The sequence below is a fragment of the Mixophyes fleayi genome, chromosome 2, assembly GCF_038048845.1.
Source record: "Mixophyes fleayi isolate aMixFle1 chromosome 2, aMixFle1.hap1, whole genome shotgun sequence".
Taxonomy (NCBI): Eukaryota; Metazoa; Chordata; class Amphibia; order Anura; family Limnodynastidae; genus Mixophyes; species Mixophyes fleayi.
The window spans coordinates 70,620,906-70,638,482 of NC_134403.1; the positions used below are offsets into that span (position 1 = coordinate 70,620,906).

The following is a 17,577-nucleotide window of genomic DNA, read 5'->3' on the forward strand; positions in this document are numbered from 1 at the left end:
TCATGCCCTCTCAGCCACATCACACCATTCTCCCAAGCACATTATGACATCCCCAGCCCACTGTACTTATCTATGCTTTTTGTGCTACTGACATCCATAAGGGGGGAACTTCCTGTAGAGTGAGCAGGGAACCTCTTAGTCTCATGAGATTACTAAAGCTTGTGAGACTTAGAGCTCCTCGGCTTGCTCTGCAGGCTGTGTCCTATCCAGGAACTGGGAGCAGCTATCCGCTCCCTCCTGCTAACCAGAGCTGGATTAACGCCTGGGGGCCCGGGGTATTTAAGACAGGGGGCCCCTATTATGTAACATGGTTATCATATTAGACAAAATGTTAGACAAGTACACAGGCAATACTGTGAACACTACTGTTAGTTGCCTTCACAAGCAGTACAGCGTGAAGTGGGACTTACCTCCCAACTGTGCTTGTAGTCGGACCAAATCTCACTAAAGAGACAGTCACCAAAATTCGGGAATTCCCCACCAGTGTTCTTGTCACTTTCACCACCTATGGCTGCTGGTGTCTTTAGTAGCTGCTTGTCTGGATCCTCGAATGCTGGAGGCCCTATTTTGAAGAAAAAATTGGTACATGTAATTTAGAAAACTCCAACCAGCCCTGGTGTTTAATCAATGCAACCCATGTTTTATAATTAGGTCTCCCTCCAGTCTAAACATTAAAACACTAGTATTTAATAAACCTATATACCTCCCTCGAAACAACCCCAATAATAATAAATTAAAATCGCATTTACGTTTAAGAAATATACCTATTTCCCGCAACCATCACTGCCATTAAATAATTCCTATTCACATTTAATAAATAGACGTTATTTTTTTCCCAAACAGCCCCACTTTCAATTAATAGCCCCCAAATCATATTATGCCACAATAGTGCCCCAGTTCGTACAATAGTACGCCCAAATGATATTATATCACAATACTGCCCCCAGTTGAAATTATGCAACAATAGTGCCCCCAAATCATATTATGCCATACAGTAGTGCCCCCAAATCATATTATGCCATAAAAGTAGTGCCCCCAAATCACATAATGCAATACAGTAGTGCCCCCAAATCATATTATGCCACAGAGTGAACATATTAACACCACTAAATTATATTTGTATACACTGAGAGTTTATATATTCATCAAGAATAATTATGGACTATACAGCATCCCCTCCCCCCCCCACCCGTTTTCTGTGTGACATCCTTTCTCTTCCTCCCGTGTGGCATCCTGGCTCTTCTCACCCCCCCCCCCCTTGAATGGCATCCTGGCTCTTCTCCCCCCCCCCCCCCCTCTGAGTGACATCCTGCCTCTTATCCCCCCCCCATCTCCTGGGTGGCATCCTGTCTCTTATACTTATACCCCCGCCACCCCTCATCTCCTGAGTGGTATCCTGTCTCTTATCCCCCCCCCCCCCGAGTGGCATCCTGTCTTTTCTCACCCTCCCCCCTCCTCTGAGTGGCATACTGTCTCTTATACCCCCATCCCCTGAGAGGCATCCTGTCTCTTCCCCCCCCCCGGGTGGCATCCTGTTTCTTATTCCCCCCCCCCGTCAGTGGCACCATGTCTCTTATTTCACACCCCCCCCCCCAGTGGCATCCTTTCACTTCTCCCCATTTTCTATGTGACATCCTCCACCCCCCCATTAGTGTACTCACCTTCATGTCTCTACTCGTTTCCGCTGTCTTCTGCCTTTTTCTGCTTTCTTCTGCTGTCCGCTCCTCAGACAGCTTGCAGGGCACGGCCAGGACATGTGCAGCGCCGTGCGCGGCACATTTCATCTGGTGGCTGGTTCCTGGGGAGGAGCCAGCCACTAGAAAGCCTGATGTACGACACTGATTGCCCTGGACGCGATCATGTGAGTATACAAATACTCACATGATCGCTGCGCAGGGGACCGGACCGGACCAACTGACCACCGGCCCTTCTGGCAAATGCCAGAAGTGCCAGATGGCCAGTCCGGCCCTGGCAACTAGTAGGACAATGTTGGAAATCATTTATCTTAGCAAGCTTCTTAGGAAATATTTCAATATCTCCTCTCTAAACAATGCCTAGAAGATTCCTAGCACTGCTAGGAATCTTATATTAAACTTGTGTGTGGTTGCACTGAACAGCAGCCCCAGTCTAAAGATACTTACTCAGACAGTGTAGATGGTGCACTCTGCAGAGGCAGTTTTGTCTTTCCCTTGTTGTTGACAGTAAGCATCAGCAGTTTGCTTGTTTCTGCTGTAAACACTTGAAAATATAATTTTTGGCTATGTACTGTAAGGGCTTCTTTATGCTGGCATTTTCCTTGCTCGCTTAGTGGCATTGGAATTTACAGTTATTGGTATTTAATTGATAAAGCCATCCAAAACTAAAACATCAAATTTTGGGTGGAAATCCATAAGTTTAAATGAATGCAGAATATTTCTTACCTGATCCATCCAACAGCAGCAAGCCAGGAGGAGCGAGGACAACACGCAGCAGACGTTGATTGGGTGGAATACCTATACTCATTAATTAATACTTAATTTATGGAGTTATGGAATTCCACATCAGTACTTAGATTTAAAAAGAACAAAATTCCCTTGTGGATGAACCCTAATTGTTCCGATCTGATGACCATCACTTGAGAACCTGTTTGCTTTCCTAATGCAGGGGATCTAATGCATATGTTATGCACACTGTCAGCGATGCAATTAATTATTGTCTTTTATTTATAAGGTATAAACATAATACATGAAAAGTAAAGTAATGAAAATACTAGACATCAACTGATTTAATATACAAATAACTTGGTAATGCAGATGAAGTTATTTACAGGACAGTGAGCGAGCGTGATAATTATGTCCAATTAAGGGTGTGCACCGGCCACTTTTGGTGTTTTGGGTTTTGGGTTCTGATTAGCTTGGGGTTTTGGGTTCTGATTTGTTTTGCCAAAACACCTCACGAAAGGTTTTGGTTCTGATTTTGGGTTTTGGGTTGTGATTTTTTTTTAAAAAAGCATAAAAAGTACTAAAATCCATATTTTATTTTATTTTTCACTCCTACACTAATATTAACCTCAATAACATTAATTTCCACTTATTTCCGGTCTATTCTGAACACCTCACAATATTATGAACCTAGCTCAAGCTCACACACATAAAAGACTTTCCACCTACAACTATTTGGTTCTAAAGCCGACAGAGAGCCCAGTTTCCCTCTCTTCTTTCCTCCCCTCTCCCTATAATGACATCCCTATGTTTTTCCTTCTTTTGCTTTCTCCAACCCCTCTCAACCAAGTTTCTAGAATGGTTCTAATACATTTTATCTCTTTCTAAATTTGTGTCTTACTTCATATATAACACTGTTTTAATTGTTTATCTAAGAATCCGTTTTATGTTAAGTATACCACACCATTCCACTGCCAAATTCTATTTCTGTACCCTCATACCTTGATAAATCTGTGAAATTCAAATAAAAATCGATTTAAATAAAAAGATGTAACTATGTTCAGTATTTGGTTAATGAACTCACAAGCTACATGTGTGAGAGCTCTTGATATGAATATATCACTGATGATCTTTTTTTGTCCTAGTGCCACAATGGTTTTCCTTCCATATGTCACTTATAGTAGTGCTTGATAAATATGTTATGGAATACAGTATACAGTTGTTGACAATATACCTACATAATGACTTCTCTTCCTGTGAAATGGCATAGTAATAATTAGTAATCATTACATTCAATCTGCAGAAATATATATTATTGCTCATAATAGCTGTGGAAATATAAAAATATGCTTAACTTATGTCCCAATGTTTAGGCTTCTGCCTAGACATCTTTGTCTAACACCTCTGAGCAAGATGCTTGTCCCACGTACACTCCAATTTCTTTCCATCCCTTCCCAGTTTAATGTTGTTAAACCCAACCACCCTCTTCCTTGATCTCAGCCCAAATGAAGATGGCGGCCGCAAGCGGGGAATTTATGACATCCGAGTCTCGCGAGATCCGACGCGAGGCTTGGACGTCAGAGCCTCACTTTCATTTTTTTTTGGCGCCGGAAATACCCGAACAGTGCTCGGATCCCGTCGGATCCGCACTGTTCAGGTGGGCTCGGATTGCGAGAATCCGAGCCCGCTCATCCTTATGTCCAATGTGAAGTAGGTCTGGGCTCAGGAAAACAGGGCTAGCGATGCAGGCTTAGAGGTACAGAGGGTGCTTGCACCATATAAGGAGAACACCAGCAAAGAAGGCTCATGAGAGCCTACGACCTAAGGGGAAGGGGAAGGGGAAGAAACAAATAGGGTAGTACTGAGTGAGGAAGTGATAGCAGGAATTAGGTGGAGGGCTGACAGGCGTGAATAGCAAAATTCATTTTAAGGGCTTGAAGTCTTGGAGAATAGAGGCTAACTGAATAGAGCATGAGAGATTGTTCCACAGGTGGGGAGCAGCAAGGGCACAGAAGGATTCCAACGCCACCACCTTGCCAGCCCCCAGGTCTGGGTATGTCGGTAAAGTACAAGCCCCTGAATAGTGAACAGCAGGAGAGGTGGCGCCATCAGGGGATAGACAGGTTTCACTGAGGATATAGAAGTGACCGCAATTATATAATGCAAATACTGTTTTCTATGACTTGTAGCTAATTGCAGTAAGCAGCATTCACTGTACAGCATAGAAGTCACTAGCTGACCAGCAGTATACTTATGTCACATGTGGTTTGTGCCATAACATGAGTAATTTATAAAAGGTGCTCATCTGGCTCCAGACAATGCATTTCCATTGATTTGCATGTGAATCTGTGAAAAACAGTTTCTTTAGAAGCCTCACATCCCGCCGTGAAAAATGGTGCATCATTGTACCCACTTCTGGGGGTGTTTGCATAAAAACAATTCTACTAAGAGTTTAAAAACATCCATGTGGACACAGCCTCTTTAACTTTGCAGCACCTTGATTTGGGTCAGGTTGCCTGACACATAGGACATGGCCATGGCTTGATGGCCACAGTCACATCCACATGTGCATGTAGCGCTTTGAAGTGCTAGACTGCCCCGACCTTCCTCCCCCAAATTCCCATTCATGGCCAAGTGCACCACTGAGTGAGTGGCAGGCATTCAGCAATGTGACATAACTTCCATCTTTCCAGCCAGCGGGACGGCGGGGCAGAGCCCCCAACACTAGATTGTCCCACCTAAATCAGGGCATTTGGGAGATATGTATCAGTTTTCTGTGCAGCTACTTCCTGCATTTTGGGCTGGTGATTTGTGTCCTCTCTGTAAAAGATTCCAGCTTAGATACAAGGTTTAGTCACCTGGTAGTAGTGGGAAGATTTGTACAGAGAGTGAGAATTGCAATCCTGCAACTGTCTTCTGAGGACACTTGTAGATTTGTGGTTCACAGATGGAACTGGAATCACATCCCTCTCCTCTGAGCCACAAATAACTCTCAGCTATTTAAAGTCTCTGAAACCACCTATTTACAAAGTTGCTAATGAGTTTACAATACTACAGCTGCTGGTGTAATTACATCAGAAGCAATTTCAGATCTCCTCAGACAAGTGAGAGCGGCAGAGCAATGCTCACAGGAGCTGTACGATGATGTTATGAGGACTGAAGTACCCCTGCTTTAATCCTTCCACGATTTGTGTTTGCACATGTTGAATGGTTGGTGCATTTAAAGTAGAGATGTTCACTGACCCCCGTGTTCTGGTTTTGGTTTTTGTTTTGGATCTGGATTAACTTCGTGTTTTGGTTTTGGATCCCGATTTTATTTCTAAAATACCTTCCTTTGTTTTGCTAAAATCACATATTTTTGCTTTTTTTCCCCCTACATTATTATTAATCTCAATAAATCTAAATTCAAGTCATTTGTAGTCAATTTTCACCACCTCACAGGTCACAATATTATTTTCATACACTTTCAAACAAAGACTGCAGATTTAGAAGACCAAGCCTGCCAGACCTATTATTTCTATCTCAGCAATGACAATTAGCACTGGAGCAATGGAGCTCTCCTGAATGTCACTGGAGACTTTGAAGAACACTGCTACCCCTCCTCTTTCTTTTCTACCTATGACATTGCCCAACTGCACTAGAGACTGCCAAGAACTGTGCTACCCCTTCTGTGTCCCTCTGTAAAATGGCGCTGGATCGCCGTGGAGGGCGGTACTTATAGGATCCAAAGCTCGCGAGATCCGAGATCCAACAACGTAATGATGACGTTTTGCCTCGTTTTCAATTTCCGAGGGCCAAGCCGGCTTGGCCTTGGTACTCGGATCTGCTAAGTTCGGGTGTGTTCGGTTCTCGGGGAATCGAGCCCGAACATCTCTAATTTAAAGCAGAAACAGTTTCAAATATTCCCAGAGCAAGTGAGAGTGACAGAACAACATGGACAGAGGCTTTGTTTTCTTTTTGGGGGTAGCCATAAATAAATACCATCACTAGACTGGTGAAACTGATACCTGCATGATATACAGGATGTAAGGTAGTTTTCCCATAATGCTTTTCTGTTAGTGGCTGAAGCAGTATGTCCATCCATTGACACATGAGCCTGCTGACACAGTCTACCTGTACTGCACGCTGTGTCCTAAACTTTGCAACCTGCATTTTCAAAAATAACAAAAACAATGACGGATGAAAATGTCACCGCAAACTACAGGTGTCAACAGCAAAACACTGCTGGCCTTGATTACAAATGTATGTCCCCCTCCAGGGGGCAAGCGCAGGATTCTAAAGGGGGGATTTCCCCAAAAAATAAAAAGAAATATATATATATATATATATATATATATATACACAAGTTAACTCATGCATGATACTCATGCATTCTAGTCAAATCAAGCTACTTAAGGTGTTAAAAAGGTTCTTGTCATGCATTTGGGGCTAGCCTAGGCCTCCTCAGGGGAAGAGCGTTACTTCCCGACGCAAGCGCCCTTTTTTAACGTGGTTTTGTCCACATGTCACCACCTCATCATTTTTCTCCATCACCTCATCCTTCATCTTTATCGCCACATCTATCCAGATGTCTATCCAGACACAGGGATCTCTCTCAGCGGTCCTGAGTATCACACTCCTCTCGCTCTGTCACCCCCGGCAACCACCAACCACTCCCAACTGTCACCCCCGGCAACCACCAACCACTCCCAACTGTCACCCCTGGCAACCACCAACCACTCCCAACTGTCACCCGTGGCAACCACCAACCACTCCCAACGGTCACCCTCGGCAACCACCAACCACTCCCAACTGTCACTTCTCCTTTAAGAAATATATATATATATTTTTTAAATCTTTATAAACACTTTTAACAATTAACAAATTAAATTAACAAATTAAAAACATCTTAGTATACCAAATTTCAGCCCTTTCTGAATTTTTTTCCCCACACACACTAAGAATTTAGTAGGTCAGTGTATAACTCCGCCCAGCAGTTGGCGCTGCAGCTTGGTTTTATTTTTTCCACACACACACACACACACACAGATAGACTAACACACGCCACTAGACATTTATGTTATAGATATTGTGACACGGGCGCACTTCCGGTGATGCAAACACGAGCACCTTCTTGCTTTTAACTTTGCTTTTATTGTCAGGATGGCAATGTAATTCACAAGATAACATTACACACACTTTCTTGTCATACTAATGCTAGAGTAACCGAGACAAGCTTAGACACCAGCCACTGTCTGGCATCAGCCACATGGCATTAAAGAAAAGTCAGGTTTAAATAGTTTATACAGCTCTACCCTGTCCAAGGACTCGCTCTATCTGGACTGTTACTGGTATATTGTAACCTCGCAAAACGAATACTCTGTTCCTGTGTTTTATCGACCTGTGTGTACAGTGTAATCCATTTAATTTCATCTGTCTGATGTCTGGCAGAATAAAAGAACCATGTATCTTCACAGTTACCATTATAAACTTACTCGGGTACAACCAATGAGCTTCCAGATCACACAACAGCCCTTTCTGAGTTTTTTTTTTCCACACACACTAAGAATTTAGTAGGTCAGTGTATAACTAGCAGGTGGCGCTGCAGCTTGGTTTGTTTTTTTACACACACACACACGGACTAACACACGCCACTAGGCTTTTATATTATAGATATATATTATATACACACATATACACATACATACGTATATATATATATATATATATATATATATATATATATATATATACACACACCAGTATGAAAAACCATTGTGAGAGCAGAAATTTCTAAGCATAATAAAAACATAATTATAGTAGCAAATATTATTTATCTGCAATGGAAGTTCTCATAATTTCCTTAGAAAGGCACAACGTTACTTGGCCACTCTCCAGGGCATATTCTAATAACAAAATGGAGCTGCTGCATACGTGGCCTCATGCGCAGCTCCATTTCGGCGATGCTGAATTGTACAGCAGCCGCGGCGCTGTCAAAGAAGCGCCCGCAGCTGTTTTGTAGTACAATACAGCACCGCCACAGACGCTTCTTTGACAGCGCCGCGGCTGCTGTACAGTACAGTGCTGTGTAGGGGCAATGTTTACCGCCCGTTCGGAGAACCAGAAATCCCCCCCCCTCTGCGTGCGCCCCTGCCCTCCCTCTGCCTTATTTGGACCTAGTATACAACCTGGGCAGGCGCACAGAGATTAAAGAGAACACAAAGCAAGAAGCATCTCTCAGCACCACTCAATTCCGCGCAGCCCTGAGCCCCAACCTCTTCTATGTCACTATGTGTATAATGATCATAATTATTTAGTGATACAATTTTTTTATGCTGACAGGCATGCGTGCTCCAGCATATTCCCACACTTTGCAATACAGATAAAAACATAAAGTAATTAATAAAATTATGTTAGATATAATATATAAATAAATATATTAAACTTCCAGCAAGAGCTAAAGAAAAAAGTAACTAAATACTGTGTATGTTTGTGTGTGGAGATTAAAGAAGTGGCGTCCTGTCATCCCTTCAGTTCTGTAACCCTAATCCCAGGCTTCTCTGGACTTTTTACTCAAATCAGGACCTGGAAAAGTCCCCCCATATATAAATGAGTAATGAGCAATGGTATAAACATGACATAACACAGTATAGACAGACAAAAAAAAACCAAACTGAAATAGTAGTTATTGAAGACACCAGAGAGAGTTTACAGAGAATGGGGAAAATATCATCTGGGGTGATTGCTCAACAGCAATTGCTTGCAGTTCATGAGCTTGTGAGCTATAGTTGAATAAACAATTAATCTAAGGAGACCACCAATTTCAACCATCCCGTCACCTGCTCCTAACCCTAACCTTACTTGTCAGCTCTTAGGGGAGATTAGATTGTGACTAAGGGGAACAAATGATTCACACCTTTGTTCCCCTTCAGCTTTCCACAGTTCAACCCTAACCACTGCCTTCTCCACAGTACCCAAAATAATGGGTACATTTAGAAACTTCCAACCAGCTACAGCATTAAATCAATAAGACCCACAATTAATACTTAGACCTCCCTCCAGCCTCAACATTAAAGTAATAGTATTCCAATTTAATAAATAAAACTATTTCCCTCTGTCCAAACAGCGCCTGCAATATATTAATAGCATTTACGTATAATAAATATTTCCTGCAACATCACTGCCATTAAATAATTCATATTCACATTCACACTCAGCCATGCTGCCTTTTGCCCCCTTCACACTCAGCCATGCTGCTTTTCGCCCCCTTCTTCCTCTGCCATGCTGCCTTTGCCACCCTTCTTCCTCTGCCATGCTGCCTTTACCCACCTTCTTCTTCTGCCATGCTGCCTTTACCCACCTTCTTCTTCTGCCACACTGCCTTTGTCCCCCTTCTTCCTCTACCATGCTGCCTTTGCCCCCCTTGCCTCCGTTCCTTCACTTACCTTTTCTATTGACTTCTTGCTTCTCTTTTTTTCTCCTCTTGTCTTCTGTCCTCTTGCCGACTCCTATCTGCACCGCTCCTCACTGAACGTCGGGCGTAATGACGTCACGCCCGACACCCAGTGCAAACGGAGCACAGAAGAGGGAGGAGGGGCTCCGGTGCGCGATCACGTGAGTATTTTTTTTTTTACATTTCTTGAAGGTGCTTGCTCTCCCCACCAATGAAGAGGGGAGCCATCTGGGTCGGGGCCTATCAGGGGATACCCCGGCTCCCCGACGGGCCAGTCCGACCCTGAGTACAACCCAAAACTCCCTTCTCCCTGCAACAATTGTAGTGAACCAATTTTTTTGTAAGGAATAATAGAGCTTGCAAGTAATTGCTGACAAGAAATTTTCTGCATAAGTGCAATTTGCATTCAGGATTTATGGATAGACTTCATGACTGATTAGCACAAATTTCCAAGTAGTAAATTAGGTTTGATTTAAATAAAAAAAACCTCTTCTATAGTAAAGCAGATATAATAATCTCTCTTGCGTACTAATTAAAGTAGCAAAAAAATGAATTCTAAAATACACCCACAAAAGCATATAATATATGCACGATCAATGAAGAAAGCTCCTATCGGCTTCAGAGGCATATTCACAATCAGCCAATCAGAATCAGTGAGCTAGTTCTGGCAAACGTCATCATCATTAGCATGCATTCGCACCAGCCTTCAGGCAACTGCAATTGATATGGCTACTGACAGGTGTATCTGCATCTCAGTGGGGGTTTGCCTCCATTTATAATTATGCAAACATGTCCTTACTGTGTTTATATGCCCCTTCCCTCTACTTTCCTACTTCCCCAAATGTAAGGAAGCAGAAGTACCGCGGATATAGGCATACCTATGGGCATGCTCAGTACAAAGTTGTGTATTTTACAGTAATCACATCAGTGTCAGCTTCTTGTAAGGAATTAGGCTGGGTACACAATACAGAAAATTTCTCCTGATGCGATATAGCTAGCAATTTTACCAACGACTAAAAAATAATAATAAATAAATAAAAAAAGTCCCGACCAGCATGGCGATTCATGTGTACACACTAAACACGTTTTAAAAGATTTAACTTCAGATCTGTGCTCTGAGTATGAACACTCCATAGAGATCTGGTCCTGAGTGCTTGCACATTGCAGAATTGGAACAACGTTGTTCTATCGTTGAATGAGCTCATGATCATCATCAGCTATTTATATACGAGATTTGTAGGTCATTTAAAAAAAAAAATCAAACGATATGATGTGATTTGGAACGATAATCACTCATCGTTGGAGCGTACACGCTAATGCAATATCAGGCCGAATGGTCGTTTATCATGTGATTGGCCCAATAATCGGCTGAAAACCCTCTAGTGTGTACCCACTCGCCCTCTGTGTTTAACATAGATTTTTAGGAGTGATAGTCTGATTAGGGGAAGACCTTTAAGAAGGGAATTTCAATAATTCATGCTGGAGGTTATAAGTGCATGAATTAGAGTTTTTGTAGTGTCTGGGGTAAGATACATGTGTATTTTGAAAATATTTCTTATGTATCAGGATTTGGACACAGATCTGGCTGTGCAGAACACAGGGCAGTTCTGAGCTGACACTTAGGCAGTGAAGGATTGAGAACTGAGGGCTTAATTAAGCTTGAAGGATTTTAAAAGCTAAGGCTGGATCATTAAACTGTACTTAGTACTCTGGGTTTAATAGTTTAACTAAAGGGAGCACACCCATCTGATGTCATATGGGAGAACCAGGCACAGCACATAAGTTAGATGGGCGGAGAGTTAAGCGGGCTCTTGACTTCTGGACATTGCCCATCCACCCTTCTTGGTTGGATGACATTAGGGCCTGCTGGGGGGATGCAGACTGTTTCTCTAGTGTTAAAGCCGGTTCTGGTACGGCTGGTGCTGTTGGTGGTTGTCAAGGATGCTGAAGTTTCCGGAAAATGTAGTGCAGTCTACGGCCAGTGGTTAGAGCGCACATTACGGTAGCGGGCATCCTTAAACTGCCTCTCTTCGATGGAGTTGGCTATAGTCTTGCTCCATGTACCGGCCATGCGGGTAAGTTTGTGGTTGCATTCCGTTAACCCAGAAGGATTGCGGGTTCTGTAGTGCCAGGGGCAAATTCCCCATACAAGGTAGATATGTGCACCCAGGGTGTGTATGTGGTTGTCCCCCCATCTCCAGGTATCCCATGGTTAATGCTGGGGCCTCCTGGTTTGCCTGGAAGATGTCGGACTGTCTGCTCGTTTTCTCCACCACCATAAACTCTATTGATTTTGCCACACTAAGGTGTTGTGTCATTTATTCAAGAATGGTTAAAATAAGGTTAAGAGAGTAAAGGAAGTAAAGATATCAGGAGTTTAAGGGTTGGTGTTGTGTTTTAACTGAATAAAAAGCTCACCAAAACCCTCCTTTACCCCTTTATTAAATAGAATATAAAATCTTAATTTCTTCCTTTCGGATTCGTCCAAATGAGAAAAAAGCCTAACTAAAAAAATTGATATAAAATGACCCACCCATGGCCTCCTATCGGCCTGAAACCCATACATTTTCGCGGTAATTTAGGTGCACCACCGCAAATCATTTTGCTCTCCATAAATTAACTCCATTGTATATATTTATAGTTATAGGACAGTAATTTTTACATCAGTGGTTCCCAACCTTTTTAGTGTAGTGACACTCCATCTTCATGGATGCCAAATGGTTAATTTATTTGTGAAACACAAATGGTAAAATAAAGTACTAAATAAAACCAGTATACTTAAAAACGAAAAAGGCGTAAAATAACAGATTGGTTGATACAATTGAAGTGTAGTTCACATATAACCACTGTTGTATATCTTCAACTGATTTTCCATTGTTATCCATAAAGCACATCCATAGTTACAGTACCTACCGTATTTTTCGCACTTTTTAGCGCCAAAAAAGTGGGGGGAAAAGTGTGTGCGTCTTATGGAGCGAATACTGCTGGCAAGACGCTACCCTTGAAAAAGTCCCGAATGGGACGAAACTCGTTGGGATACGCCCACTACACGTCATCTGTGACCCGACACGAACGCCGGGAATCCCCACTCTAACACTCAGCCTGCCGGTCAGCTGACCTGTACACGGACTGACGCAGGCACACCCCCGGAACTGCCGCACGGCTGGAAGAGACTGAGAGCAAACAGCAAGTACCACTATATCCACCTCGTTCCATATCTGATAATAGCGCTGATAAGAGAACTACCTACTTGATTACTTATTATCCTCTAGTGTGATCTGGATGGATTTTTTCTACAGCAACACGTTAGAGCGGTTGGATTATTTGGTATAACAGGACACGGGTTCTGTGTGGACCATCACTTAAATATCATTAGACCACACTGGCAACGGACATCATTCTGGTCATTTTGTATTTTCAGCATCAGTTTGTACTATGTGGCTGGAGGCCACTGACAATTAGGTGTCTTAGCTGTTTTTCCACCGGGCTTACACTGTCCCATTGGGGCTATTTAACTAAGACTTTTTGTTTATACCCCGATTTTACTAGGTGCGTCTTATGGAGCGAAAAATACGGTAGTTTTCATAAATGTCCCCAATTTTACCTGAGATCTTGATGAACCAATAGGAATGACAGAAGACAAAATGAGCATTTAAGTAAATGCTGGAAATTATGACGTTATAGATCTACCTCTAGATTATGAATTATGGTCACATAAAGAAGTCATGTGGAAGCAGCATGCTTATTACAGAGGGACTCAGGCCAGTGCAGCCCATGTGCTTGTTTCTATTTTACTTATACAGTTCCAAAAAGAAACATGAACCTAAACCTCTGACTGCAATATGTAGAGATCACACAGGGATTACGCAACCTGCTCTAATGTCTGCCAAAGATGATAAATAGGGCAATAAAACTGTCACCTTTATAGGAGCTCTTTAAAAGGGAAGTGTCTTTGTTTTCAAATTCTTAAAATTAATCACACCTTCCCACCACCTTCCGGAGAATCAGTTACCTCCTTTATTTAGTCAAAATTAGATGATCTGTGGATATATTTACCAAGCTGCAGGCTTCAAAAAGTGGAGATGTTGCCTATAGCAACCAATCAGATTCTAGTTATCATTTTGTAGAATGTACTAAATAAATGATAACTTGAATCTTATTGGTTGCTATAGGCAACATCTCCACTTTTTAAAACCTGCAGTTTAGTAAATATACCACCTGGTGTGCATTAATTTCAACACTGATAACTTTAAACCTAGGGTATAAATAGAAACTTTTAGGCAAGATTTTAAAGATTTTATAGACACCCTCCCATTATTTCTCTTGCAGGACAGGACTCCACCACCCTTCCAGCTCAGAGTGGAAGTTACAGTTATTTTACCCTATGAGCAGAATTAAATTTTTGGAGCCTAGAATGTTGGCTCACGTGCACGACCTTCTGGGGCTTCAAACTCCTTGCAGAGCTGAGGGCCCCTTAGTAGCTGCTGTTGCACAGGAGCCGGAGGTGAAGGAGACTGAACTACAGCCGGGTGGTTAATCTGCGGCAAACAGGAGGTTAAAGTAGCGACATTTTGCATTTCTGTTGGATTTCTTTTTAACTCACGTTTAAAGGATATGTCTACTTGCAATGGTTTTATTGGTCAAATATTAGTTTTACCACTGATTTTACTTAAAGATTAAAATTATCATTGAAGTGTACTCTTTGGATCCTGCAGAGAAGCCAATATAAGCTATTATACCCAGGACAGTGTACTTTGCTCCAATTTCTCCCATTTAATTCATATGTGCTGAATTATGTAACAATTTTTTTTTTAACATTATTCAATTCTGTCCAATTCAGTTGTCCGTGGCAAATGAGTCATGTCGGCAAATATTTACGTTTCTGTAAAATTATTTCCAGCACCCCAGACATTGCCAATAAATAAAATGATGTATTAGAAGTATATCTTGCAGGGTATTTTGGTGTGAAGTGCAACCAGGGCAGTCTCCCAGGCACACCCTTAAAGTGTGCTCCTCATCCTCCTGTACTTTTTGAATTGGATTGTGCCTATGCAAAACAGTGGGTGTGTTTATGCAAATAGCGGCAAAGCGCAGTAATTGAGAGGTCATAGTGCAATGTAGTACCAAACTGGCCTGTTGTGTGATAATTAGCACTGTGGCCTTTCTTCCCTTGAATGGCACGTCATTTAACTCTTGACATAACAGCTGCCCCCTTGCATACACACAGAATATGAACACTATTGAGATTTACTTACATACAGAACAATCCAACTAAACTGTGCAGCTGATAATACTTCTAGAATAACAACAGATAATGAGAAATACATTCAGTATACAGAAGAAAAGAAAAAACTGTGTACAGTTGTCCATATATACACACAGTAAGAGCAGTTACTGTGAATTGCACAAAACAAGTGATGCTCTACTAGGCACGTGTCCATACATACACAATAAGAACAGATCATCACCATCATCATCATCACCATTTATTTATATAGCGCCACTAATTCCGCAGCGCTGTAAAGAGAACTCACTCATATCAGTCCCTGCCCCATAGTGAAAATTATTGTACACAGAATAACAGAAGTGGTACCGTACAGGTGACTCTCCCAGCCAACCATCTCTTCTAATTAGTAGTGTACTGCAGTGAATTAACATGGAATGGAAAAACTCCAAAACACTTAAAGTGCTAAGTTTCATTAAACAATTGAAACACAAAGGGCCTCAGTCATTAAGGCACGCAGACTGAGTGCATCGTGAGGTTGTTATAAACCGCACGTAAATCATCTCTCCGTACTCCCGAAGTCAACAAGGAACGGATCTAAAGATACGTGTGGTGATGACTATGGGTGTAGTTTTACTCTGCTGTACTAGACCAGACACTGCAGGATTTGTACATTACGTATGTGGAATATAAAATCTCAAAAGAAAGCACAGAAAAAAAAAAAATCAAGCAATTAATATTACCTGCTAATAATATTTATGATTATCAATGTAAATTTAAAAATAAATGTTTTTTCCATTTTTTTTTCCCTCCTGGAAAAACATTTTATTATGCTGTCCTTAAAGTCTTCTCAACATAAAATACATTCTTAAAGTGCCCTCCGTATACAGTACAACTTCTATATCCTCTGTACAGTATTGCAGCTAAGGGGCCCAACAGTGCAAGGAGCCCGACAATGCTTCTCCATCTGCTACACCGGCCCTCGCTGTGCTCTTCTGAGCATGTCATGGGGGTTCACTGAACATGCTCAAGCAGTTGCTCATGCTCAAAAGAGCAACACTGGGTCCACGGAGATGATGGAGGAGCAGCACCAGGCCTTTCCTCTCCCCCTAAAGTATGCTATATAGCCCAGTGATTGCCGGGTATTCCACTGCCTCAGTATGGCTCCCATGCCTTAAGTATATACTGTAACTCACATGTCCACAGTGTAAACTCCAATACCCTAATTATTCACTACAGTACCCAAGTTTCCCAAGCTTACAGTATGACTCCAAAACCCTCAGTATAAAAGTTCCATGCTTGTTTGCATAATCAGTACAGCAGAGTAGGGGCTGCCGAGAAACAAGTCATTATTTATAACTCTGGATAGTTTTTTCTGTGGCATCTGAATACCACTCAGCATCCATGGCGATAACATGAGGTTAAATAAGGCAATAAGTAATGTTATTGCAGTGATAAGCCCCTAAATGTACTAGATAAAATTGTACATTGCATCTAAGTGCATCTTACAGGGATTTTGTAGTTAGCTTACAATTGGCTTAGACCGGCTGGGTTCTGGATCAAATGAAAGGAGAAGCAAAGATTGATGGGTGATAGCATTATAGTCGTTCAGCAAACACAGTAAGCAAGCTTATCTAAAACCATAATAAATTTGTATGTATCTCCATTCATGGCAAGAACAGCACATTTTATTCAGTGCACAAATAAGTATTGTGCTGCTAAATACATGTGCTTTAAGCCATCACACTATCTTAAACAGTGCAGCAATGCCATCATTTTAACTCTCCTGCTACTGGAACTATATGACACAAAGAAAAGAGTGCCCTCAAGTGGCAGATGTCATGAACTGCATCTAAACTTTTTATATTTTAGAAGAATTTTAAACTGAATAGAGATGTAGGTTTGGCAGTTTGACAATACCTGGAACTGTACACATTGATTAAGCCTGATAAAGACTATCGAACTGCAATGTATAATTGTGTTACTCCATCATAAAAAAAATGTAGAAAGTGTTGCTGATTAAAACTGCACCAAATGTAGAAATAAAAGCAAAAAAAGTACAAAACTAAACATAATACTTCATCACACCATAAATGATCCTCCACAGTGCACAAATCTTATTATAATGTTTCCTATTTCTTATTTTCTATAAACTTCATCAACTAGTAAACTGATTGCATGTTGCATAAATAGGATATCACATTTGGTAATAGCAGACACATTACCTATAGGTGGCTCCGTTGTTCGTCGATTAAAAAGGAAGATAATCCAAGCTGGTGTACTCAATTTATTAACTAAGAGACTGAGCGATGGGTCACTGGCACTGCGCAGTGATATTATAAGTCCTACTTCCTTACTTGTGATTTCAACTTTATGCACACCCCTCTCCAGGATCAGAAAGTCAGGTCCTGTGTCAGAAGTTCTGAGAACGTTCCCAGGATCTCCCTGCTGCTCCCTACTCAGCATATGTGTAAAAACATTCGATATCCTGGAGGTCAGAG

At 41.7% G+C, this 17,577-nt stretch overlaps 1 protein-coding gene across 1 annotated transcript in view; it reads right to left on the reverse strand.

The window, feature by feature from the left end:
* Positions 1-17,317, reverse strand: part of ZNF385A (zinc finger protein 385A) — a 271,869-nt gene extending 254,552 nt beyond the window's left edge. Inside the window, exon 1 of the mRNA XM_075199238.1 lies at positions 17,302-17,317. The gene's annotated coding sequence lies outside the window, so the exon portion shown is untranslated. The remainder of the gene's footprint in view (positions 1-17,301) is intronic.
* Positions 17,318-17,577: the final 260 nt, after the last annotated feature.